The sequence below is a fragment of the Megascapheus bottae genome, chromosome 10 (assembly GCF_031878675.1).
Source record: "Megascapheus bottae isolate mThoBot1 chromosome 10, mThoBot2.hap1, whole genome shotgun sequence".
Classification (NCBI taxonomy): domain Eukaryota; kingdom Metazoa; phylum Chordata; class Mammalia; order Rodentia; family Geomyidae; genus Megascapheus; species Megascapheus bottae.
The window spans coordinates 19037620-19062210 of NC_143518.1; the positions used below are offsets into that span (position 1 = coordinate 19037620).

The following is a 24591-nucleotide window of genomic DNA, read 5'->3' on the forward strand; positions in this document are numbered from 1 at the left end:
AAATAGCAGCACCCCCTTCACGAGAAGGTACTTCTCAGCTAGGTCCCAAATTTACCTACTCAGGGGGCCTCAGTGGATGGCCCCTGTTTTTCAAGTATTCCCAGATTTGATGAACACAGTTTATCCCAATTGCATCTTCTAATTTTGAAGACTTGGAGATGTACCAGCTCTCTTTCCTAAAGGCTTTATTGTCAAGAAGAAAGTCTTATGGCGATGCCTTCCTTTGATGCTTATTTTGGCTTTAATCCTGGAGGGTTTAGACAAATATATTTCTGTTATTTTTTGCTCCAGGACTTTGATTTTCTGTGACTTTTCAAGTGAGAAGTTGGGCTTTCCCATTCTTTATCCTTCAATATTTTTCTCACCTTTCATCTTACTACTCACTGAGAGGTGAACGGTTCGTTCTAGGGAGAACTGAGATGAAACAATTTCAACAACTATGTAATTCATCATATGAACCACACGAGTTCTTTTAAATAGAGCAGTTTTAGAGATTGTCACTCATTATAAATTGAAACAAAGAAAGATGATAAAATTGTGTACCTATAAATCTTGTACATATAAATTCAAGTCATTTTCTCATGAGCTTATCTTGTTAAACATGATTTAAACCTTTATTAACTTAACTATTCCCCAGAGAATCAAAGTTAATGGGTAAAATATTTTTTAAATAAAAATTTGGTAAATGTTTCCTTTCTTCCTGTTATTTTGTTTTATTCATTTGTTGGCTGATAGATAGTTGATAGATTGGTCCTGGGGCTTGAACTCAACTCTCACATTTTAGTAGGCAAGTACTCTACCACGTGAGTCATACTTAGATCACATTCTCTCTTATTATGGATACTAATAAGCTTAAGGATTCAGTCTTTGGGAGTCTTCTTTTTTCACCTATAACACAGGTTGATTGATATAACTCAGGAGCTGGAAAACCATGGCTTCTGGATCAAATGAATCTGCCACCTGTGTTTGTATGGTATGAGAGCTAAGGATGGCTTTTGTGTTTTTTAAAGGGGTTGGAAAGACATAAAATAAAAATGATATTTTGTGTAGTTTTGTAACCAGCCATGGAGGTTACACACTTGTAGTCTCTATACTGGGGGAGTGGAGGCAGGAAGGTCATAGATTTGACGCCAGCTTGGGTTACATAGTGAAACAAAAAGAATAATATTTTGTGATATCTGAAAATTTTATGAAGTAAAAATTGTTGGTTGTGGGTCTTGAACTTTGGGCCTGGGCGTTGTCCCTGTGCTCTTCAGCTCAAGGCTACTGCTCTACCCCTTGAGCCACAGCACCACTTCTGGTTTTCTAGTGGCTAATTAGAGATTAGTGTCTCACAGACTTTAGTGCCCCAGCTGGCTTTGACCTGAGATCTTCAGATCTCAGCCTCCTGAGTAGCTAGGATTACAGGCCTGAGCCACCGTATCCGGCTAATCCTTAAGTGTTTTGGGCACATAGCCACATACCTTACAAGTATATTATAGTGTATTATTTCTGTGTATTGTTTCCCATTAAAATAGTAGAGTTGAGTAGTTATAACAGAAACCTTATAGACTTTACAACTGAAAACTATTTACTGAGTGGATCTTGACTGAAAAAGTTTTCCCACCCTTGATATAACTTACCTCTGGGATCTGGGATGCAAGTGGGCCAAAAGTTCTTAAAATAGGAAGTATCGTTGAAGTCCATTACCCAGAGGAACTGTTTAATGAACAATTTCCAGTTTAAACTAAATCTCCAAAAAGACTCATTTACACAGCCAATGTCGTTTCAATTTCATAATTGTAATTTTTCCGGCTGACTGGGCAAATGATTATGTTCACAGTGGGGGTGATTTGCTGGCATTTGGTTTACATTGGACATTGATTAGCCCCACTGGCTAATGGGGAACATTAATATACTGTTGAACCTTAGAAATATATTTCCGCAACACATTTATCCCTTTCTTCTCTCTCAGCTGCCTTTTAAAAATTTCATGTCTTATATATCTTATGTTGGATGATTTAAGAAACTTGGCACGCCATTTGCTTCAGATTTTTCTAGGTTGCTCTTGCAATCTCGTCCAGTTTTTCTGCAGCCTCTCACCTCCCTCTGAACTCAGATGGCACTTGGTTTGTACCTCTCTTATAACACTTAGCGCACAGTGCCTTGAGGTGTAGCTATTTCTGTCAAGGTTTGTCCTATTCCTTATCAGGCTTGGGCCTTTGCCAAGGTTATCTGACTTCTTGTATTTCCTACAGTGCCTAGTATAGTGCAGTAAGCAGCACATGGAAGGTACCGTAATTGTTTAGCGAATGAATGCTTACATTGTTAGGGCATTTTTGAATCTCAACACCTAGGAGAAAGCTGATGTTTGCAGACCCGATAAGCATTTGGGAACCTGAAAACAGGACAGATTCAAGTAAGGCAGGCCACAGATGGCCTGTGCTTCCTACAGTGGAACCCCATCCTGGAAGAGTCTTCCCAGGCCTGGTAGTCAGTCATAAGGAGATGTGCAAGTCATGCTCAGGAGCTAGCAAAAATGTAATGTGTTGGGAGTCAAAATGTGGGGTGAAAGAGAGAATTGAATCCTGTTCTCTGCCCACTGGAGGGTCAGATGTATAGTACAACCAAAAATGCTTTCTCCATGTGGTAAAAATAGATTCGAGGATGGCGGAAGAACTGAATTTAAATTTATTTAGAGTCTGAAAAAAGTTTTAATGTCCTTGGCATCTGGCAAAAGAGAGCTCTGAATTATTTGCTATACTTTAGACAAAGATAAACTAAATACCAACAATACCAACAAAAACAGCAACAATTTAAGTTTTCCTCTTCAGAAAGTAGAATCTCCATCCAGCTATCCATCTAGTCCTGAAAATCCCCTGTAAAACAGTGGCCCAAACATTTGTTCAATCTGTGCCTGAGACCCTTTTCACTTGCAATGAAACTCTGTTTTCCAAAGCAGACAAAGGGAACTTGGTGCCATTTGTTCTGTTGGTTTGACACTGGGTTTCTGGACTCTTCCAAGTGTTGACATTAGTTCTTTCCCTTGAGATCGAGAGAGCTCCACTAGCCTGTCTCCTGCTTGGGGGATACTCAGATAGCTGAAGACAGCTATTCTACTCACGTACCAGTATTGGCTTTAGGCTTTTTTTTTCAACTGGATATTGATCATTATTTCTAGTCCTCATCGTGTCTTCCCTCAACTTTGATTACATCCTCCTCTTCAAACGTTCTATCCAAGTCTTGATGCAGCATGCGGATGTGGCCTACTATGTGCTGCGCCATCTACTATTGAGCACTGCCTTTATTGGTGGTGCCAAGGCTCTCTTTCTAGTTGAATCTAGGTGGCTGGCTACCTGAATGCTAAGGTGACCTGACATTTTGAATATTGGTCTATATGATAGTCTAAACTGCTCTAATTTACTTATCTTTTTTAAGTCCCACTGGTATGTGGTCAAGATGTATAGTCTTCAGAACTCTGCAGATGGGAACATGTAGCTGTATGAGGTCAGCCACTTACTGGTAATGATTAGAGGGACTGTGGGTCCTGAGACAACCATGGGGACAAGCAAGGGTGGATACATTCTTGGCTCTTAATCTAGAATCTGATTTTTCCCCCTTATCCTCATACTCTTTCAACAATGTATGGTATGTGTATTTCCTGACTCTCCTATTCTTATCACAGGAACTGGATCAATCAGGTGCACTGTAAAGACCACGGTGCCACCGTAATGTCTCTGAGTCCAACTGACCACTGATCTATATTCAAAACTGCTGGAAAATCACCAGACCTTAACCCAGCTTAGAAAGGAGATAAAAGGCCTGCTCCTTCCTTTAAGGACAGCATGATCTCTCTGTGCAGTTTCCCTATCCTTGAGGTACCACCCATTGTTGTTTCCTCCATTAAACCTTTGCCTATGAATTCTCCCCATTTCTGCTGCTACTGTGTCAGAAGTTCTCTTTTCTGGCATCGAGACTATGTGTTTCTGAATTCTGCAATTATTAAGTTTAACAACAATGACAACAATAATAATATAACATTTTCCCCCTTAAGCTGGGCATTGGTGGCTCACGTCTTTAATCCTAGCTACTCAGGCAGCTGAGAGCTGAGCTGAGAATCAAGGTTTGAAGCTAGTCAGTGCAAGACAGTTTATGAAATCTTCACTCCAATTAATCATCAAAAAAGACAGAAGTGCAACTGTATCTCAAGAGGTGGAGAGCTAATTCTGAAAAAAAAAGAAAAAGAAAAAAAGAAAACTCAAAGACAATACCCAGGCCTGGAGTTCAAGCTCTTGGGCTAGCACAAAAACAATCAAACTAACAAACAACCCAACAACAACAACCCCTAAAAACATTTTTCTTATGGAAAATTCCAAATAAAGGCAAAAAAATGATACATTAAAACTCAGTGTACCTGTCACCCTCTCTGGCCCTCAATAATTATCAGTCCATGGCCAATCTGTACCCCTCTCCCCCTGCCACCTACCCAGTATTATTTTGGTGCAGAATGCAGACACGTTCCTGTTTCAAGAGGAGAGCTTTTCAGCTGCAAGCTGATTGCTGCTCTGACCTCCATTTACAGCGAGGCCTCTCTCCCCAGGGAGAGAGTGCTTGGCACTTTGGCTTGCAGATGGGACTGGTTTAGGGACACTTTCTGAACTAATGAATAATGCCTCCACTCAGGTCAACAGCAGGTGACACTACTTCAGCCTGAGTCTTGCATGTAGAGTACAGGATTTATGGCTGTTCTCCTCTTTCCCACTTCATGGGGGGCCTCCCAGGCCTCCTCCAGGGGAGCTTGTATGGCACACAAGGGACCATTGTTCCTTGACAGGGAACATTCAGCCCTTTAGCCTTTGTCTTTCAAAGCTATGGTTGTGTTAGATGTTCCTACATCAATTGTTGCTGACCTGGGGGCACCAGCAGCCTTGGTTTCCCATAGATTAGAATGCAGGCATTCTCACTTGATAGCGCACATTGTAGCTAAGAATCAAGTTTCTGGGTTTTGCTTGACTTATTATCAGTTTGGAAAGGTAAGTTCATACTGATCAGGAGTCCCGATTCGTCGCCATAGATATGTTTGACAAACAACAAGAACAAAAACCTTTTTCTTTTCATTTCCTGACATGAGAAGAAAAATAATGAACAAATCCTGTTTGGTAACTAGTTTGCATCCTGTCATATTATTTACAATCTTAGCTTACTTGGTCTGACTTTATAATTAAAGTCCTTTGCATTGCTCCTTTAATCCTTTACCCTGCTGCTCTAAATTAACTTTTCAAAGTATAGAGGCAGGCAGATTTATAAAAAAAACAAAAACAAAAACAAAACCATTTCCAGCTAAACTGCTGGAGATTGCCTAAGCCCACCATCTCAGTTTGCCTAAGTAATCATATGCCTATGAAGATTCATTTAAAATCACAGCTGACATTTTTGTGTGGATCTGTCCACCTGGACCACACTGGTTTTAGTTATAACTTCCTGGTACAAACTTACCTAGCAAGCAGTAGGTCCTGGGTTTGATTTCCAGGCACCTCCTTTCCCTCCCCTACCTCCCTTCCCACCCCATGCACACAGTTCTCTGTCACCTGATTTGAGATCCTATGGAGTTCTGACAGGAGGTGGGTGAGGGAGGGAGGGTGAGGATTGGATAAGCCAGTGTCCCATTCCTCCAGTCAGGTGCTTTAACTTGGTCTGCACTTATTTCCATCACCCCCCGCCCCTCTGTGCAGGTACAAATTGGGGATTATTTCAGTTTCTTATGACTTGTAAATACATTTGTTCAAACGGTATTTCTGCAATCATGATAAAGCTGGAAGGTGAGAAGCATAAATTTTGAAATGTTGAAAATACGTTTAGGACTTATTTTTCATTGTGTGCCAATGGCTTGGAGAGGAGCCATCTGCCTACGTGGACAGGCCTTTGTGGGAAATGGAGCCCTTCTTAGAAACTTCTTTGACTTGAACTCAGGGCCTGGGTGCTGTCTCCTATCCTTTTTGCTCAAGGTTGGTGCTCTACCACTTGAACCTCAGTTCTACTTCTGGCTATACATTTTCTTGCTCAGGCTGGCTTCAAACTGCAATTACTCTTTTGCCTTGGGAAATTGGTATAAGGAGCAAGAATGGCCTGACATCTCTGCCATCATGGAATTCTGGTCTATGTTGTCCATCCTTCCCAATAACTAATCACTATAGCTGACATCTGAGCTAACGTTTACTAAACACTCCCTATGGGATAGTCATTGATTTAATTGTGTTCCTTTTCTTAATTTTTTCTCAACACTTAATAACTGAGGGTTAATTTAACCCTTATAACAATCGCATTGTCATCAGTATTCAGCAAATGATCGGATATTTGGTAACTGGTGTAAAGTGACACAGCATGTGTGTGGCTTACTGAAATATGTGCCCATGTGCTCTGCCTCCTGAGATGACTGGTTTACATCCTATATCATCTTGCTTCCATCATTTGTTGAGGGACAGTGGTCCTCAGCTCTGTTAGGACCTGGGACAATGCAGAAGTATGGGTATCATTTGAGTGTGTCAGGCTTCATTTAACACTTGCACCTACCAAGTGAGTTTGTGTGCAGACAGGCCAGCACCACTCTGGGGTAGCAGGGGGTGAGGAAGAAGAATCTTCCCAAACTGACCAAGTATGGAAGGGCAAGGGGCTCTGTCTGCTGCCCAGAAGACCTGTGGGCAAGTTCAGAGGGATATGAAAACTTCTTCTCACTGGAGAGAAACAGGAAAAGCTTGGGAGGGAACAAATTGAGAAAGGTCCTGGCTGGGGAGTATAAACTATATGAGGTAGAAGTTTGGGTCCCTTCAAATATAAAGCATGTAATTTTGGTTTTCTTCCATTGATATTTAGAGATGAGCACACATATAAAAGGATTTCTTCTTTTTAACATTATCATTTTGTTGTTGTTACTGTTGGAGTGCTAGAGATAGAGGGAGTCCACAGCATGCATGCTGGGCAAGTGTTCTACCACTGAGCTTCACCCCAGCCCTCCATGTCAGATGACAAGGAGTGTCCACAGACCATTATTCATTAGCCCCTCTCCTTGCCAGAGTTGTAACGTGTCTATTAACACCTACCTCATCGGCCAGTGAACTAATGTGTACCTCTTCAGACGGCCTGGCATTCATCTTGGGTCACAGTATTCTATTGCATACCCCCCTAGCCCCCCATAAAATTGTAGACAAATGGAATGGATTTTTCCTAAATACTGAAAGAAGGGATCCACATCGTCACTATTTCCACGATTCCCCCTTAGTTGTGCAGAAAGAAAAGTTGGTTCCCTTTCTGGCAGCAGGTTTGTCTCCTCTCTTCCAGCAATCTACCTTTCCTGCCCACTTCCTTCTCGCATGACTTCTTGACCTACATGTTCCTCTGTCATCTTTCTAAATCCCTTAGCCAGTCTACCCCACCTAGCAAGCAAAAGCCACTCTGCTAGTCCAACTGATCAGTTGCAGTTCTCTAGCCATGGCCCTGCCTTAGAGTCACAGTCCATCATTTCATACATGGCGTTTTTAGCACACTGGTCCACAGTCATCGATGGATAAACATGGGTAATTTTAGCAGTTGTTGCCATTGTCTGTCTGCTGCTGTGGAGTCTGAGTCAGCACAGAGTCATACTCAGAGGTCTGGTTGCCTGGGTTACTGGAGGGTTGAAGTGGGTGATGCCATGAGGTGACTGGGATTTCAAAAGGGCCTGCAGATGTGTGAACGTCATCAGTGACCATCCTGAGGTACCCAGAAGACAGCCTCCTGTCCAGAGCAATTTGCTCTCTCTGTTTTGTAATCACTTAGCTGTCATCAAGAACAGAAAGATGGTGAAGACATTTGTCTGTACCTGCTGGGCAGAGAATCTCATTTAGCTCTAAGCCCTTGGTGGGCCCTGCAGGGAAAGCAGAAGGCTAGGCCCTCTCTAATCTCCCTAAGAAGAAGCAGCCTCTCTGCTGCTATTGGAAAGATTCGGATCTGACTGCTAAGGCACTGCTCAATCTGGGGTGGGAGAGCCATGGTTTAGGGATAGGGCTGGGTGCCTGTTTTCATCCGGTCACCTTTTGTCATCCTTACAGGACCTCTTGCCAGAAGTGATGGTGATTTAGAGTAGAGAGAGGCTGCATAGAACAGAAAATTTGTAGTTGGAAGAGACTTCAGAGGTCATTCATTTATTTGCTCCTTGGATACTTTCCACAGCAAGACACTGATTTTCAGTCTCTTTTATTACTAGGGAGCTCTTCTGTCTTAAATGCAACCTGTGCTCTAAAACTTTAGTTCTAATCCCACCATTATCTTCTGAATCTCACCCAGGCTCTATTTTACTTAGCTTTAATATCACTCATTCCATAGCACTTAGACTGGGGCTTGAACATCTCTGATAATCTCTGATACCCAAATGCAAAATAATGTATTATATAGCAATCTGAAGTACAACCTGTATTATTAGATACAGGACTTGTGAATGGCACATTAATAATTTGTTGCTGGACATTAAACATGGAGCCTCTGGCCAGGAGGTTGGCCTAGTGATAGAATGCTCATCTAACTTGAACGAAGCCCTGGGTTAGATTCCTCGGTACCACATCCACAGAAAAAGCCAGAAGTAATGTGACTCAAGTGGCAGAGCACTAGCATTGAACAAAAAAGAAATGTCCAAGAATAGTACCCATGCCCTGAGTTCAAGCCCCAGGACTGGCAAAAAATGGAGTTTCGTCTCCTTTCCCCACTGTCGTCCATGACAACATTTTTTGATGATTTGCTTATCACCTCATTTTTAACTGGTTATATGGTTTGAACCCAGGGCTTAGCACTTGCCAAGTGCTCTACCAATTGAGCCATGTCTCCAGAGCTATTTTTGCTTTAGTTATTGTTTTTTTGTTGTTGTTGTGAGTTGTGGGCCTTGAATGCAGGCCCTGGGTGCTATCCTTGAGATTTCTTATCAAAGCTAGCCCTCTATCACCCAGAGCCACAAGCCACTTCCAGTTTTCTGGTGGTCAGCTGGAGAGAGGCCTCAGATACTATCCTGCCTGGGCTGGCTGTGAGCCATAATCCTTCGATCTCAGCCTTCTGAGTGGCTAGTTTCAGGTGTCATACACCAGCACCCAGCTACTTTAGTTATTTTTTTAAAAAGCGTCTTTATTTTTGCCCAGGCTGTCCTGAACTAAGATCCTCCTATTTATGCCTCCCATACTCCTGTGCCACCATGTCCAGCAAGTGCCAAGGCTCTTACATGACAATCAATCAGTTAATAAATGAGATGACTGGTGTATCTGGAGTGGGGGAAGAGAGAGTGGCAGATGACATTACGTCATGATGCTCATAATGAGGCCGTAATGAGGGCCTTATTGAACATTGTGAGGACTTTGCCTTTGATTCCATGGAGGAAGAAGTGCCATCTGAAAACCACAAGGAACCAGTTGCATGATCTGATGTCCTATTGGACTTGTTCTGGCTGCAGTGGTGGGACTAGACCACGGGGGCAGAGCATCACTTCAGAAGTTACTCCAGGAAATGTAGGCGAGGAATTATGATGGTTTATAGTAGGAAGGTGAAAATGGTAGGTACCAGAAATTATAGAACTTAAAGCATGTTTTATAGGAAGTTCCAGTGGCATGTGTTGGCACATGTATTTGGGTAAAAGAAGAAAGAGAATGAAGGATGATCTCAAGGCTTTGGTCAGAATGGAGTTGCTCTTGCCTGATGTGGGGAGGACAAGGTGGGAGGGACTATCAGAAACTCAGTTTTGGACATTATTACTTCTGAAAGGATGATTAGACATGGGAGTCGAGATGTTAAGTAAGTATAGAAGAGCCTGAGCCATAAATTTATGGCTAGGAAAATAAACAGAAAGTCATTAGCGAGTGGTGGGTATTTAAAGCCACAAAGTGGGCCGAGAATGCTAAGAAAATGAGTTTAGATGGAGTAGGTGGGGAAGAGGTCAAGGACTGAACTCTGGGGCAGTGCTTTGTTCAGAGCCTGGGGAGATGGCCAAGGGACAGTCACGCGGACTGTGAGAACAGCCAGTGAGGCAGAGGAAAATTGAGAGACTGCAATGTCCTGCAAGCTAAGGGATATGAGTACTTTAGAGGGGACTGATCAACCATGTCAAATGTCTCAAAGACATCAGATAAGCCAAGCACAGAGAACTAAACCCAGTGTCTCAAAGTGGTGGTGGAGGAGACCAGAGCTGGACTGTGAGGAATAAGTTTGAGACAATGTCTGAGGCACTCTTTTGAGGAATGTTAGTCTTCAAAAGATATGGCTGGAATTATTTGAAATAGGGAAGGGAAGGAGGGAAAACAAGATGATTGGGAGGCAGTGGGGGGGAGGGAAACGGGAACAAAAACATGAGAAGGGGTACCAATGTGCGAATGTAACTGTAAATCCCTCTATACATTATCCAGACAATAAAATTTTTTAAAAAAGAGGAAGAAGCTGGTAGAAAGAGAAATAACAAAGGCTATATACTAAAGCTACTAGTGCAACGATGTTCATTGCAGCATTATTTGCCATAGATAAGATATGGAACCAACCCAGATACCCCTCAGTTGGTGAATGGATCAAGAAAATCTGATATTTATACACAATGGAATTCTATGCTACCACCAGAAAAAATGAAATTGCCCCACTCGTAAGAAAATGGAAAGACTTGGAAAAAGTCATCATAAGTGAAGCAAGCCAGACTCAAAGAAACATAGGCTCCATGGTTTCCCTCATTTGTAATTTAGTACACATCTAGGATACTCCTAACAGAGGGTCACAAAGCTAAAAAAGTTATGTACAGATAGCCATAAAAGATGAGGCTAAGCAAAATGAAAACAAGCAATGTGGAAACAAGAGGTTTAATCTTTGCAATTGTTGTTCTTAATGTACTAAATGAAGTTATTTTATCTTTTTTCCCTTATGGTTTATCTCATGCTGTTACTGTATTTGACTTGGTTACCTGGCATATGGTATATATGTTTATTTGAAATAGGGAAGGGAAGGGGAAAAACAAGATGACTGGGAGGGGAGGGAGGAGGTAAAGTGGGAGAAAAACATGAGAAGTAGTATCAGTGTTCAAGAAGTAATGTACTCACTACCTGACGAATGTTAACTATAACCCCTCTATACGTTACCCTGATAATAAAATATTTAAAAAAAAGAAATGACAATGTATGCTGATGGGAGCATCCAATAGATACTGAGTAAGATGGATGGAGAAAACTCTTGGGAACATGCTTTTAAGTAGGTAAAAGGTCAAAGCCCAGTGGATCAGTTGGCTTTGCCAACCAGTACCACACAAGACATGCAGGGGAAAAGAAGAGAAGGTAGAAAATGTGGGGCCCTTGCAGGTAGGTACATGAACATGGAGGGGAGGGCAAGGGGAAATTCTCTCCATGAAACAGGGAGAAAGGTCATCTTTGCAAACAAGGATGAGATGGGGAAGAGGCATTGGGGTTTGAAGCAAGAAGAGAACCTTCTAGAAAGAGCAGGACAGAGCATAAGTGATAGAGTCCTCGTGTTCATATTTAGATCAAGTTTTAGATACAAAGTTTGCCAGAAACTCACTTGTACATTGTCCTGAAGGATTTCAGAGTTAGGAGCTAACAGGATTGTTAAGATATTTGGAAAAATTTGACTTACAAAAAAGTCATACACTGACCTAAGCTGACTTGGAAAATGTTCCAAATTTATACAACATTATTCAGTTTAATTTTGTTTTCATATGAGTTAGAGGGCCAATCCTGCCCTGGGAGAGAAATTATTTGTTTTGGAAAAATGTGCTATCATTTGTATTTAGTTATGGCATAATCATTCTTTCTGGTTTATCTGGGTAGATATTCCCAGCCTGAGTTATTTTATGTATTTAATTTTTTTAACTTTCCCATTTGATTCACTGCTTTTAGGGTCTCAATTTGGACTGTACGTATAATTTTTGTACCTATCATTAGATTGAGCCAACTAGTATTTTGGAAACAACTGTACTGTATCTTCCTGAAATACAGTATGTGCACTTGCCACGAACAAAGTCTCAATACAAGCAAGCTGGGACTCAATTCTCATGCTCAGCTGTTCACAGAAGGACCAGAGGACTGGGGACGGGAATGAGGGATGAAGGTGACCTTGGTTTGTGACAGCCTCTCACTGTAAGCATGAAAGCATATTCCTTCTGAGTAAGATGTATAGTCCTCTCTCCCAAGACTGACTGGTCTTATGTACATTTCTGATACCATATCGATTTTAAGTGTTGGATAAGCAGCTCACCCTACTCAGTGACTTCTGAGACTAAAGAAAACTGCCCAGTGTGACTGGTCCCCTTCACTCCCCTGGCACCATAGAGACAATGTTCCACATAGTTGATATGCTTCTGTTGGCCATCCTGTCCAATCTCACTTCACTTTGGTTCAGAGTTATTTTCAGATCATTGGGAATTTATTCTGGGGATAAAGGGAAGTTTATGCCTAACCTGCATTGGGTAGTTTTTTTTCCCCATTTTATCCCATGTGATTTTCCAAAAGCCCATGACAAGATTTGATCCCTATGTCCTAAGACAAAAAGATCCAAGTGGCTGGACACTGGTCGTTCACGCCCATAATCCCAGATCCTCAGGAAGCTGAGCTCTGATGATCACTATTAGGAGCTAGCCAAGGCAGGAAGTCCATGAGACTTTCCATTTCCACCAGAAAACCAAAAGCAGAGCCGTGGCTCAAAGTGGAGAGCACTATCCTTGAGCAAAAGAGCTCAAGCCCTGAGTTCAAGCCCCACAACAAAGATGGGGGGAGGGAGGAGAGAGTAAGAGATTGAGAGAGAGACCCAAATGAAGACAGCTGTGGGAGGTGGTAAACTGGAGCAGTCTATAAGAGATACAGGGGAGGGGTGGCTCTGGGAAAGGTGGCAGGTGAGCAGTTTGAGGAAACAGGCCCGATGGAGGCCTAGGGTCAACAGGCTGCTGTCCTTTGATGTCTACCTGCTCCTGAAGTCTGCAGCAGAGCTATATGGCATGATAGAATACTTCTAATGACATGGGAGTTTTGCAGCATGAGGACAATGGAATGCTGACATACTAATTTAGCGTTGCCCAGCAAGAACAAAGACTATCCACCAAGCTACTTATTTTTCAAATATTAACCTCATGACTTACGTCTTCGGGCCTGGCATTGTTCTTAGAAGGCAGAAATGCTAATCAATGCTAATCAAGAATAAGGTCTCTGTTGAGAGAGACATGATAAACAAATGAACAAGGAAGTTCTGCACAGTGAAACAGCAGCATTCTTTTAAATGCTGACTGGAAATTTCTTTGGACATGTATCTGTTGTGTTAGAGTGATAGCTGCACCAAGGACCAATGGTTATGGATATTAGCCTTACTGATTAGTTTTACTAGTTACTGTCTTCATCTAAGTCCAGTTCTAGATACTACTACAGTTAGTGCACTGAATACAGATCCTGAAAACACCCTGTGAATAGGGAAGAGGTAAGCTTTCTTCATCATTTAAAAAGGGGTGAAATGCTTCTAATGTATGATTCTCTCGATACATTTGCTCAAGGTGTATTTTATTTTAGTTTTTGCCGTACTAGAATTTGAGCTCTGGGCTGTGTGTTTACTAGCCAGGCATTGTGCTTGAGCTGCTTCTCCACCCGCTTTGCTCTGGTTATTTTTGAGATAGGGACTCATGTTTTTCTTGGCCTGGTTGAATCACAATCCTCTTATTTTTACTTCTTACCATAGCTGGGACGACAGGCACATATCGCACCACCAGCTCTTCTGTTGTACAAGAAAGATGATTTGAAAATCTTTCCAAGGTTGGCCTTGTGCCCTGATCCTTCCAATCACTGTCCCCTAAGTAACTAGTATGGGCAGACATGAGCCATGATGAATGGTTCAAGATATATTTCTTTAGAACCCTAAGGTTGGCACAGAATAATGAGAAGGTCTTAGAGGGTCCCACTTTTGTGTCTTCCCTTGGCTACATTCCTGACTATGTAATTCATCTTGCTTCCACCAACTTTTAAGTGTGGGTACCTATCGTTCTGCTTAGGATCTGGGATTGTAATGCATGACAGAATACTTCATGCACAAGGTACTGGGTTGGATCCATATTTCCTATTTATAGCTGCTCATTTTTCTGGCAGTCCTCACTAAGGTACAAGAGCATAATAGCTATGTCCATGGTTGCTTAGCATTGCCACTTGTAGCTGGCACACCTTGAGTAAGCTATTTAACTAGTAGTTCCCTTGTCTCTAGACTCTGTATAATATATTTGCTTCATGGGATTCTTAGGAAGATCAAATTAATTTATGTAATTATGATTAGGAGATTGCCTGGCATGTAGTAACTTTTGAGTTAGAGTTGGCTCTTACTATTCTGGTGTCAACTAAATGCACATTGCCTCACAGAGCTCATTACCTCACATGACCTCTGCTGAGAATCTACCTCCCCATTCCCACCCAGTGAGAAAGGCCACTAGCCTGAGCTGTTGGTTACAAAATTGAAGTTACAACAAGGCAAGTGAAGCAGCAATGAAATGAGCTTTGGGTTGCTTGGACTTTGGAGATGAGGAAGATGTAGACATTTGGTAGGGAGGGAAGAGGAAAGCTATTTAGTCATGTAGCATCATGAGCAAAAGAGCAAAAGCTACGTGTCTGGAACTTTAATTTGTCTGAATGCTGAATGCATGAGATCAAGACTAAGAGGTGAGTGTGGAAACTCAGTAAATTGTGAAATCAGGTGGAAGTTAAGGTTATTGGTGTGGTGTTAGACCTCATAAGTAAATCTCAATTTGTTCTCTGCTAGAATGTAGGTGTATAGGTATAGAGGATCATTGAACATTGTGTACAGGTACGAAAGTCAGTTGCTATGTTCCATACCCTAAATATTGCCTTTCTTCATTCACATTTCATCATACGTGTGTGTGTGTGTGTGTGTGTGTGTGTGTGTGTGTGTGTGTGTGTGTTGTGTATACCTGCTGGTCCTGGAGCTTGAATCTGAGCTCTTTTGTTCAAGACTAGCACTCTACCACTTGAGCTTCATTTCTGTTTTTTATTTTTTGTGATTAATTGGAAATAAGAGTCTCATGGACTTTACTATTAGGGCTGGCTTTGAAATGCGATCCTCAGATCTCAGTTAGGGTCACTGGTATAAGCCACTGGTAGGATTACATGTGTCAGCCACTGGTGCCCTGCTTTATCATACAATTTTATTGAAAATTACCACAGACACTTGCAGTATCAATGTGTTTATCAATGCTAAATTGAATTTTTGGGTCAAAGTATTTTTCAATCATTTTCCAGATCATAAATCTACAAAATAGTTATGTTCACGTGTATGTGGTTTGATACAAACCTTCTTATAAAAATGTTATTCCAAGTTATAAATGTTCATTTGTATAAGAGTAGTTTGATTTTTTAACTTATCCTGTATTTATGATCACATAATATACTATATGACATCTCTAATTGCTAAAGAATTTTTCATGCCGAGAGTGGTGGTGTATGCTTATAATGTAAACACTCAGTCAGTAGAAGCAGAAGGATCATGGTTAAAGGCCAGCCTGGGCTGCTAGTCTCTTTAGGAAGTTCTAAGCTAGCGTGAGCTGCACATCAGAGACCCTGTCTTACCCCAACCCTCATCCCTTAAAAAAGAATTTTCATTTTGTGCAAAATATTGACATAATAATATTAAATGAAAAAGCCAGGACACATAATTATAGGAAGATAGAACAGCCTCAACTATGAAAAGATAACATCAAAATTAATGATTTCAATGCTTTAAAGTGACTTTTCAAAATCTATGTGACGGTCGACTTTTACTATTATGAGATTATATACCTCAGAATAATTGTTACACTGTTAAGCTTATTTGATTTTTCCTTGGTATCACTTTCATCAGATACAGGCATTCTAACAGCACAGAGATGGTTTTAGATATAAGTTAAACTCAGGACTTATCGTTTAGTGTTTTCCACTGAAGGCTGGTATCCTATCAATTGAGCTACACCTCCACTTTTGGCTTTTGCTGGTTATTTGGAGATAAGAATCTCTCAGATTTGTCTGCCTTATAATCCTCAGCCTCCAGAATAACTAGGATTACAGGTATGCGCCACCAATGCACAGAAGCCTCTATCTTTTGTGTGTGTGCATGTGTGTGTATGTGTGTGTGAGCATGTGCAAGTACATGTACATGCATTGTTGCTGCTGCTGTGCTCAAATCCAGGGCTTCACTCATACTGGGCAAGTGGCTATAATTTTGATGGAAAGAGACTGCCTCAGGTAGTTAGAGTTAGACAAAGAAGCCCAATGTGAATACAGACCAGTTGAAGTTCATAGTGTAGTCTTTCTACTGGATATCAGGTCTCAAGTTTTAGTTGTCTTCTCCAGTTTCCTTGACAGGTGGCTTAGTGCCTTCCTATAATCTCTACATGAGACTTGTCCCTTGGAGATTCTCAGCAATGAATGTCACGGGTATCATTTCCCTTACCTGGCTCTCTAGACATCTAGACTTTCTGAGAACAGACATGTGCCTTGTCATTACCCCCTTTCCTGGCACAAGGCCTGAATAGGGAACAAACAAGAATGATGCATCATGACATGATAAGAGATCGTTGCAGTATCCTAAAGCATTGCTACACGTTTCAAGTTGCAATATTCAGACTTTCATGTTTGTTGATTCCAGCTCTTCACAGACATTGAGATACTTTCCATCTGTTGCTCAAATGTATGGGTCGCCAAATCTCTCGAGGGAGGTGGTGAAGGGAGGATGGGCAATGCCTGCAGCTTAAATGTGGAGGCTTTCTTGGGAAAAAAATCCTCCACACTGTCTGTTTGTTTATACACAGGCTTTGATTTTGTGATGGTGCCAGGCCCATCTCCATAGAATATATGTGACTTCAACACATCTGTGGATTGATAATTTGCTTTACTTTTGTTTTATCTCTCCCAGACAGGGCCTGTTTTCTTCCAAAGGTATAATTTTAGATTGTTAGATAGTTGGTGAATTCTTTTTTCCCCCTGGAATTTCTGGCATCTGTGGATTTTAGGGCATTGCTTCACTCAACCTCTGCCTTGTCAGTAGCTCACATTTTCCAATTACTCAGCATGTACATACATGCGTACAGCCATATACACACATCTATGGCCATTTATTTTGACACTGATTTTGTTCCATCCACTCTGGATTTTGCAGAGGTCTTAGTACAGATTGCCTGATCATATTCATACTTATGTCCACTTATTTCAAAATTCTTCTTTAGATAGCTATCAAAAAGGATACACTAGCCTTTGTCAAACCTCACTGAACTGTACTTTGAAGATGGGCTCACTTTATTAAGTGCAAATTATACATTAGTAAAATTAGTTAAAAAAATATCATGGTGGTTGGGCCGGGAGTTTGGCCTACTGGCAGAATGCTTGCCTAGCATGCACGAAGACCTGGATTCAATTCTTCGGTACCACATACATAGCAAAAAGCCAGAAGTGGTGCTGAGGCTCAAGTGTTAGAGCTCTAGCCTTGAGAAAGTCCAAGGACAATGCTCAGGCCCTGAGCTCAAGCCAAGGACTGGCAAAAGATAAAAAAAAATCATGGTGAAATCCTAGTAGAATAAAAATAAACTATTGAAAGCTGGGATGAAAGTATAATGAAGAAAGGATAAGATTAATATAAAAATATATTCCAGCTGGTACCAGTGGTTCCTGCTTGTAATCCTAGCTACTCAGGAGGCTGAGATCTGAAGGATCATTGTTTGATGTCAGATTGGGCAAGAAAAGCTAAGAGATTCTATCTCTAAAATAACCAGCAATAAACTGGGCTGGAGGTGTGGCTCAAGTAGTAGAACACCAACAATGCTTGTGCAAGGTACTAAGTTCAAACTCTAGTACTCACAAGAAAAAAAAAAGGCATGTCATTTTTCATGGGCAAAAAATATCCTTTGAGCTTTCCAGCTGCCAAAGGAAATACAGAATGACCAGAGGTACTGAAATATTTTTCCTAGCTTTGAAAGTTGAACAATATCTCTCTCAGACCCTTAGGAAGAAAACATTATATTATCTATTGACAACTTAGTCAATAATAATTCAATAAAGAGTTCTATGGGTTGTTTCTTGCATATCTGTTTAGATTGCTGGCAGAACATCAAAGTATATTAAGAAAATAGTTCCTTAAAATACTAATGTAGAGTCAGGCATTGGTGGCTCACTTAGGATTTGTTATATCTTCTGGTTGACTTGACCACTTTATCATTATACAGTGTTGCATTTTATTCTTTAATCTGAAATTTATCACTAATTATTTCATCTTATTTCTGAATCTAAAATTTATCTGACATCAAAACGTAACTATTTCATTTTCTTTGGGTTAGTCCTCATATTTATACTTTTCTCCAGCTTTCTACTATCTATGTTTAAACATTAAGAGTAAATTTTAGGGACCAGAGTGTAGCCTAATTGGTAGAGTGCTTTGCTTTCCTAGCATGAGTGAAGCCCTGGGTTTGATTCCTTGGTACCACATACTCAGAAAAAGCTGGAAAGGATTCTGTGGCTCAAGTGGCAGCACACTAGCCTTGAGCAAAAAGTGTCCAAGGACAGTGCCCAGGCCCTGAGTTCAAGCCCCAGGACTAGTTAAAAAAAAAGAGTAAATTTTGTAAAGATTTGGACAAAAAAAAAATCCAGTCTCTGGGGCTGGGATATAGTTCAGTGGCAAAGAGCTTGACTAGCAAGTGCAGTGTCCTAGGTTTGATCCCCAGTAACAATAACAACAACAAAAAAGACCAAGATAAACAAATGAAAACAAGCTATACACAGTGATTCAAGCCTGTAATCCTAGCTAGCTACTCAGAAGGCTGAGATCTGATGATCATGGTTCAGAGCAGGAAAGTCTGAGAATCTTACCTCAAATAAACTGCTGAGAAAAAGTCAGAAGTGGCTCTGTGACTCGAGTGGTAGAGAGCTAGCCTTGAGTACAAAGAGGCTCTGGGTTAGTGCCTAGGCCCTGAGTTCAAGTGCCAGGGCATGCAAAAAGAGAGAGAGAGAGAGAGAGAGAGAGAGAGAGAGAGAGAGAGAGAGAGAGAGAGAGAGAGAGAGAGAGAGAGAGAGAGAGAGAGACAGAGAGAGAGACAGAGAGACAGAGAGAGACAGAGAGAGAGAGACAGAGAGAGAGAGAGGAAGAAGAAGAAGAAGAAGAAGAAGAAGAAGAAGAAGAAGAAGAAGAAGAAGAAGAAGAAGGAGAAGAAGGAGAAGAAGAAGAAGAAGGGAGAAGAAGAAGAAAACATGGAAAAAAGAAAGAATGAAAAAGATAAGAAAAATCTAACCATTCACATTTAAAATTACTATTAATATGGTTGGGTTAAAATACATTATTTTTCTCAGTGCTTTCTGTTTGTTCCAGTTGTTCTTTGCTTATATTTTTTTCATTCTTTTAATCTTCTCTAGATTTTACTAAAAATGTTGTTATGATTCTACATTCATCCAGTTTATTGACTTTATTAATATCAATGATTATCCCAGGCCTTACATGTTTTAAGCAATTTAAGTCTAATAGTATACTACATAAGCATCTTATAACAGTGTAGTATCCATCTCTTTTTTCCTGTCTTTGTACTGTTGTTATATACTTTAAAGGTGCTACAAACACATAATGCACTATCATCCTTTCTATTTTAAACAACTGGATTCTTTTAGCATAATTAAAAATATTTCTTTGTGTAGCTTCAACTGTTTAATATGTATTTGATTTTTCTTCATGAAGATCTTCCTTTAGTATTTCCCATAAAAATCTTCTGATAATGTATTTCCTGATTACTTAATTTGTATTAATCATAGCATTTTTGAATTTTTAACCTGATAGCCCTCACATTTGCTTGCTTGCTTTGTTTATGAATCTAATCTATTGATTCTTTTCACTCTGTTTTTCATTGCTTTTTTTTGGTCAGTCCTGGGCTTGGACTCAGGGCCTGAGCACTGTCCTTGGGTTCTTTTTCTCAAGGGTAGAGCTCTACCACTTGAGCCTCAGCACCATTTCTGGCTTTTTTTCTATGTATGTGGTACCGAGGAATCGAACCTGGGTCTTCATGCATGCTAGGTTAGCCCTGTACCACTAGGCCAAACTCCTGGCCCTCTGCTTTTCTTTATTTGATTTATGTTCTTGTTTTTGAAAGGTAGATATATAGATAATGAAATTAATTAATTAATTGTTGGTCCTGGGGTGTGAATTCTGGACTTGGGCACTGTTTCTGAACTTTTTTTGCTCAAAGCTAGTACATTACCACTTGAACCATAGCTCTACTTCCAACACTTTACTGGTAAATTGGAGATGAGAGTCTCACAGACTTTCCTGCCCAGATTGGCTTCAAACCATGATCCTCAGATCTCAGCCTCTTGAATAGCTCGGATTATAGGTGTGCGGTACCAGCTAAATCTGCAAGGAAAAATTAAGTGATGGTAACCATCCAGGCAGGACTGAGCTCCCCTCATGAAAGGAGGAGGCTCCTACACAGATGTCTCTGTGCCACCTTCCTGGCAAGGACTGTCTGCAAACCCTGGAAACAGGAAATCAGTAGCCAGGCAAGTGTGTCCTCAAGATCATTACGTTCTAGAAGAAGAAACAGTTGAAAAGTTGTGATTTTTTGAAAGATTTTTATTAACACTGATTCATACATCATATTTCAAATGTCATGTTTAACAAGCAAGTATTCAAGAAGGGACTCTCTATATACAATCACTGGCACATAGATTTTAGAACATATTAAAATTAAGCTGAGGGTTTGTATGTCATACATACATATCAATCAATATAACATTATGTCAATAGAGTATATAGCCCATCATAGATTTTTCCGTCTATATACTTATATCTCCAAGACCATGTCCATAACCTTGGATATCTAAATATTGAATCATCACTCTTGTACTGTTTGGATCTAATATCCACATATCAAGGAGAGTGTGCGTCTTTTGTTCCTTTGGTCTTGACTTAACATGATACGCTTTAGTTTCATCCATATACCAGTGAGTGCCATTATTTTATCTTGTCTGTTGGCTATGTAGAATTCCCACAAAATTTGTGACTTTTATTTTTTTTTATTTTATTTTTTTAAGTTTTCACTCTTTTTATTTTTGCTAGTTCTGGGGCTTGAACTCAGGGCCTGAGCACTGTCCTTCAACTTTCTCAAGGCTAGAGCTCTACCACTTGGGCCATGGAACCACTTCTGTCTTTTTCTATGTATGTGGTACCAAGGAAACCAACCTAGGTCTTCATGCATGCTAAGTAAGCCCTCTAGCACTAGGCGAAAATCCCCGCCATACAGTACCCTCTTTTAAAGACTTTTATTTTTTTTTAATGTTTTTGCCAGTCCTGGGCCTTGACAGGACCTGAGCACTGTCCTGGACTTTCTCAAGGCTAGAGCCTACCACTTGAGCCACAGCACCATTTTTTTTTCTATGTATATGTGGTACTGAGGAATCGAACCCAGGTCTTCATGCATGCTAGGCAAGTACTCTATCATTAGGCCAAACTCCCAGCCGATTGTGATTTTTATAAAGCAGGAAAATTAAAACAAAAATTAATTGGAAAAGGATTCTTATCAGATTTTCAACAGGGTAGAGGCACAGAGGGGAAAAATGACATCAGACACAGGAAATTGAAAATAGGGAGATGTAAGCAAGGAGCATGGCGTGGGGAAAGGGTAGAGGGCTGGGGAGTGGGGCGGGATGATGTGGTTGGAGAGTGTGTCCAGAGCCAGACAGGCCTGGTACAGAACAAAGGTTCAGTGAATTTTTGCCGAATGATTGGTTAAGTCAGATGAAAATATTGGTTGTGGGGTATTGCTCTTGTGTTTATTTGCTTTGTCACATAATGGAGAATATTGAGGAGGGAGGAGGTATGAGTATATTGTGGTAGGTACCACTGAGGGATCATATTTATGAAGGACAAATGAATGAGTGACAAGCTGATGAAGGGTATGGCCATAAGGGTAGGAAGCTATGGCAATTTTTCTAAATAGTCGTCTTGCCCCAATAACCAGATTCCTGATTCTCTGCCTCCGCAAAAGGCCAAGATGAAATGTTTCCCTCTATTTAAGACATTTATGGGCTGGGTGCTAGTGGCTCACACCTGTAATCCTAGCTACTCAGGAGGCTAAGCTATGAGGATCAAGATTCACTGCTAGCCCAGGCAGAAAAATCGATGAGATTCTTATCACCAATTAACTACCAAGAAAAATTCCAGAAGTGGTTCAAAGTGGTAAAGAACGAGCCTTGAGTAAAAAAAGCTCTGATGCAGCTCCCAGGCTCTGAGTTCAAGCCCTATGGATGGGAAAACAAACAAAACAACAAAAAAAACCCCACAAAAGGTGTTTGTATAGGTCAATGAATTCAGTACTCAAGCTAAATGCAGAGCAAGTTCAGACACACACATCCTATTCTTAGGAGACTAAGGTTTCCCAATTGCACTTGTGCCAAGGTCAGCACAGGAGCACCTAGAGAGATGACCCTTGGGCTTGTGTCAGCCTTGAAGCTCTGGGCTTGATAGTTCTCATTGTCACTTACAGGAAGGGAGATGGAAAGCCATCTGATGTTCCTCTTAGCACTCCTTATCTACTTGATATTGACATCAATAAACAATGAAATCACAGCATCCAGATTAAGTAAAGCTATTTTCCTAGCATGTGGTACAATACAAATAGAAAATAAAAACAAATCAAAGGCTCCAAGAGCAAAATGAATGCAAACTCACGTTGGAGAAATCTGTCAGCATCTGAGCTTTTGTTTTGCATTTGTCTCCACTTCGTGAGCGCTACTTTGTGAGATTTGGATGGGAATTGTGTCCCTTTCTGGAGTGGAGAGGACTGTTCTCTATAGGGTGGAAGGTACGGGGTCCAGCAGTCCCATGAGGAGTGGGCTTGGCCTGGAATCTTCCAGATGAGGTTCTTGGAGCTGGGGACATGAAAACAGACTCTTGGAGTCTATCTCTCCCCCCCATCCTCCTCTCTCCCTGCCTCCCTCCCTTCTTTCCTTATTGTGCCAATCTGAGCTTGAACTCAGAGCCCTGGAGCCGTGCCTTAGCATTTTTGTTCCAGACTGGTGCTCTACTATTTGAGCCACAGCTCCAGTTCTGGGTTTTTGCTAGAGATAGAAGTCTCAAGGACTTTCCTGATTTATCTTCCTTGGGCTGGCTTTGAACAGTAATCCTCAGATCTCAGCCTCCTGGGTAGCTAGAATTACAGGCTGACCCACTGGTGCCTGGATTGCTTTGTTTCTTTCTTGTATAAATGCTTCTTAAAGGGCATACTCGTATGCTAATTAACTATGGGTTTAAGATTAGAAAGAATTAGTTTAGATCCTCACCCCTGGCTATTGACCAAAGGAGTAGTTACTAATACCCCTGAACTTCATTTTCCTTGCTTAAAATTTGAGGGCACTAACACTCAACCCCTGGGCTGTATAGGGTTCTATGAGATATTTATACTCAATGCGATTAGCCAACGGGTACATGTAAGTGTTTTGAACAAGATGACCCCTCTTTGTTATGAATAAAGAGTCAAGGCAACTGTCTTCCGGGTGGCCTGGACCCCTCTCATCTCACCTGGGGTGAAGTGTTGAAATAACTCAGCTCCCCTGGCACTATCCAGGTGTGCTTGCCCTCTGTGGGCCTGGATTCCATGGTTCCTTGGCAAATTCTACAAATGGAAGACCCTGAGATTCTTGGTTCCCTGGGAGAATCTAGGGAGAGTGACTCAACTCCCACCTCTAGCCTTGGAGGAGGTGGGGGATTTTATTACTCATTTCTGCCTTGAGTTGCAGGCTGAGCTGGTCATATGACTGTATCAGGGCCCAGCTCCTTTGGGTGTCATAGAATATCTCATGTCTGTAATAACTTCTCTTCCAACCCAGCTGCTCAGCCTGGACACTTTCCAGAATCGCACTTTTAGATTTTGATTTGCAAAGTTCACATTAAATAAGAGGAAGAGGTGGGGGAAGGAAGAATGGGAGACAGACAGAGATAAAGACAGACAGAGATACAGAGAAGGAAGACAGGAAAAAAGACCTTTTTTAAAAAATAAAATCGTTTTGTCGGCAAACGTAGAACATCTGAAGCAAGCAATTTTGCAGTAGTCTGCACATTAATTTCATGCAAATTGGAATTGATTTTGAGGACCAAGAAAGACCTGGGGCTCCATCTGCTGTTCCACACAGGTGGCCCACACAGGTGACAGCTAATATTCTGGAGCTGAAAGCTGTCCTCCTCCTCATTGTAGCCCTGTCTGTAAATCCTTGCTCTCACCCTTCAACACCGTCTCCCTCGGCTTTGCCATTCTCCCCTGTGTCTTCCTCGCTGTGGCACAGAGTCTAATTCTGTCATCATTGTTTCCCTGTCGGTGTCTTTCTATTATGACAAATACCTGTCACTATCAGTGGCTTTTCCTAGCCCATGACCATGTTCCTCTGGTGCACGCCTTTGTGTCTGCCACCCCTGCTTGTTTCTACTGTCCTTCCACTGCGCCTCCTCCTTCCTCTCACCCCAAGCAAGCATAGCTCCCCTGTGTTTCATTATCATTTTCCTTACAAAGAAGAAAGGCACTTTGAGAAATCTAACAGCATCCTCTTTCCTTGCCTCCAGCTACCAACAGACTCC

General features: G+C 41.2%; 1 protein-coding gene and 1 long non-coding RNA gene across 5 annotated transcripts in view; one reads left to right on the forward strand and one right to left on the reverse strand.

The window, feature by feature from the left end:
• Nucleotides 1-24591, forward strand: part of Nmnat2 (nicotinamide nucleotide adenylyltransferase 2) — a 173236-nt gene that overhangs the window by 49677 nt on the left and 98968 nt on the right. The gene's annotated exons all lie outside the window — the stretch shown is intronic.
• Nucleotides 47-23602, reverse strand: LOC150057662 (uncharacterized). Its single transcript, XR_016536772.1, has 3 exons — nt 23542-23602; nt 22693-22892; nt 47-247 (listed from the first exon to the last, which is right to left on the reverse strand). It is a non-coding gene; the product is annotated as an uncharacterized LOC150057662 (long non-coding RNA).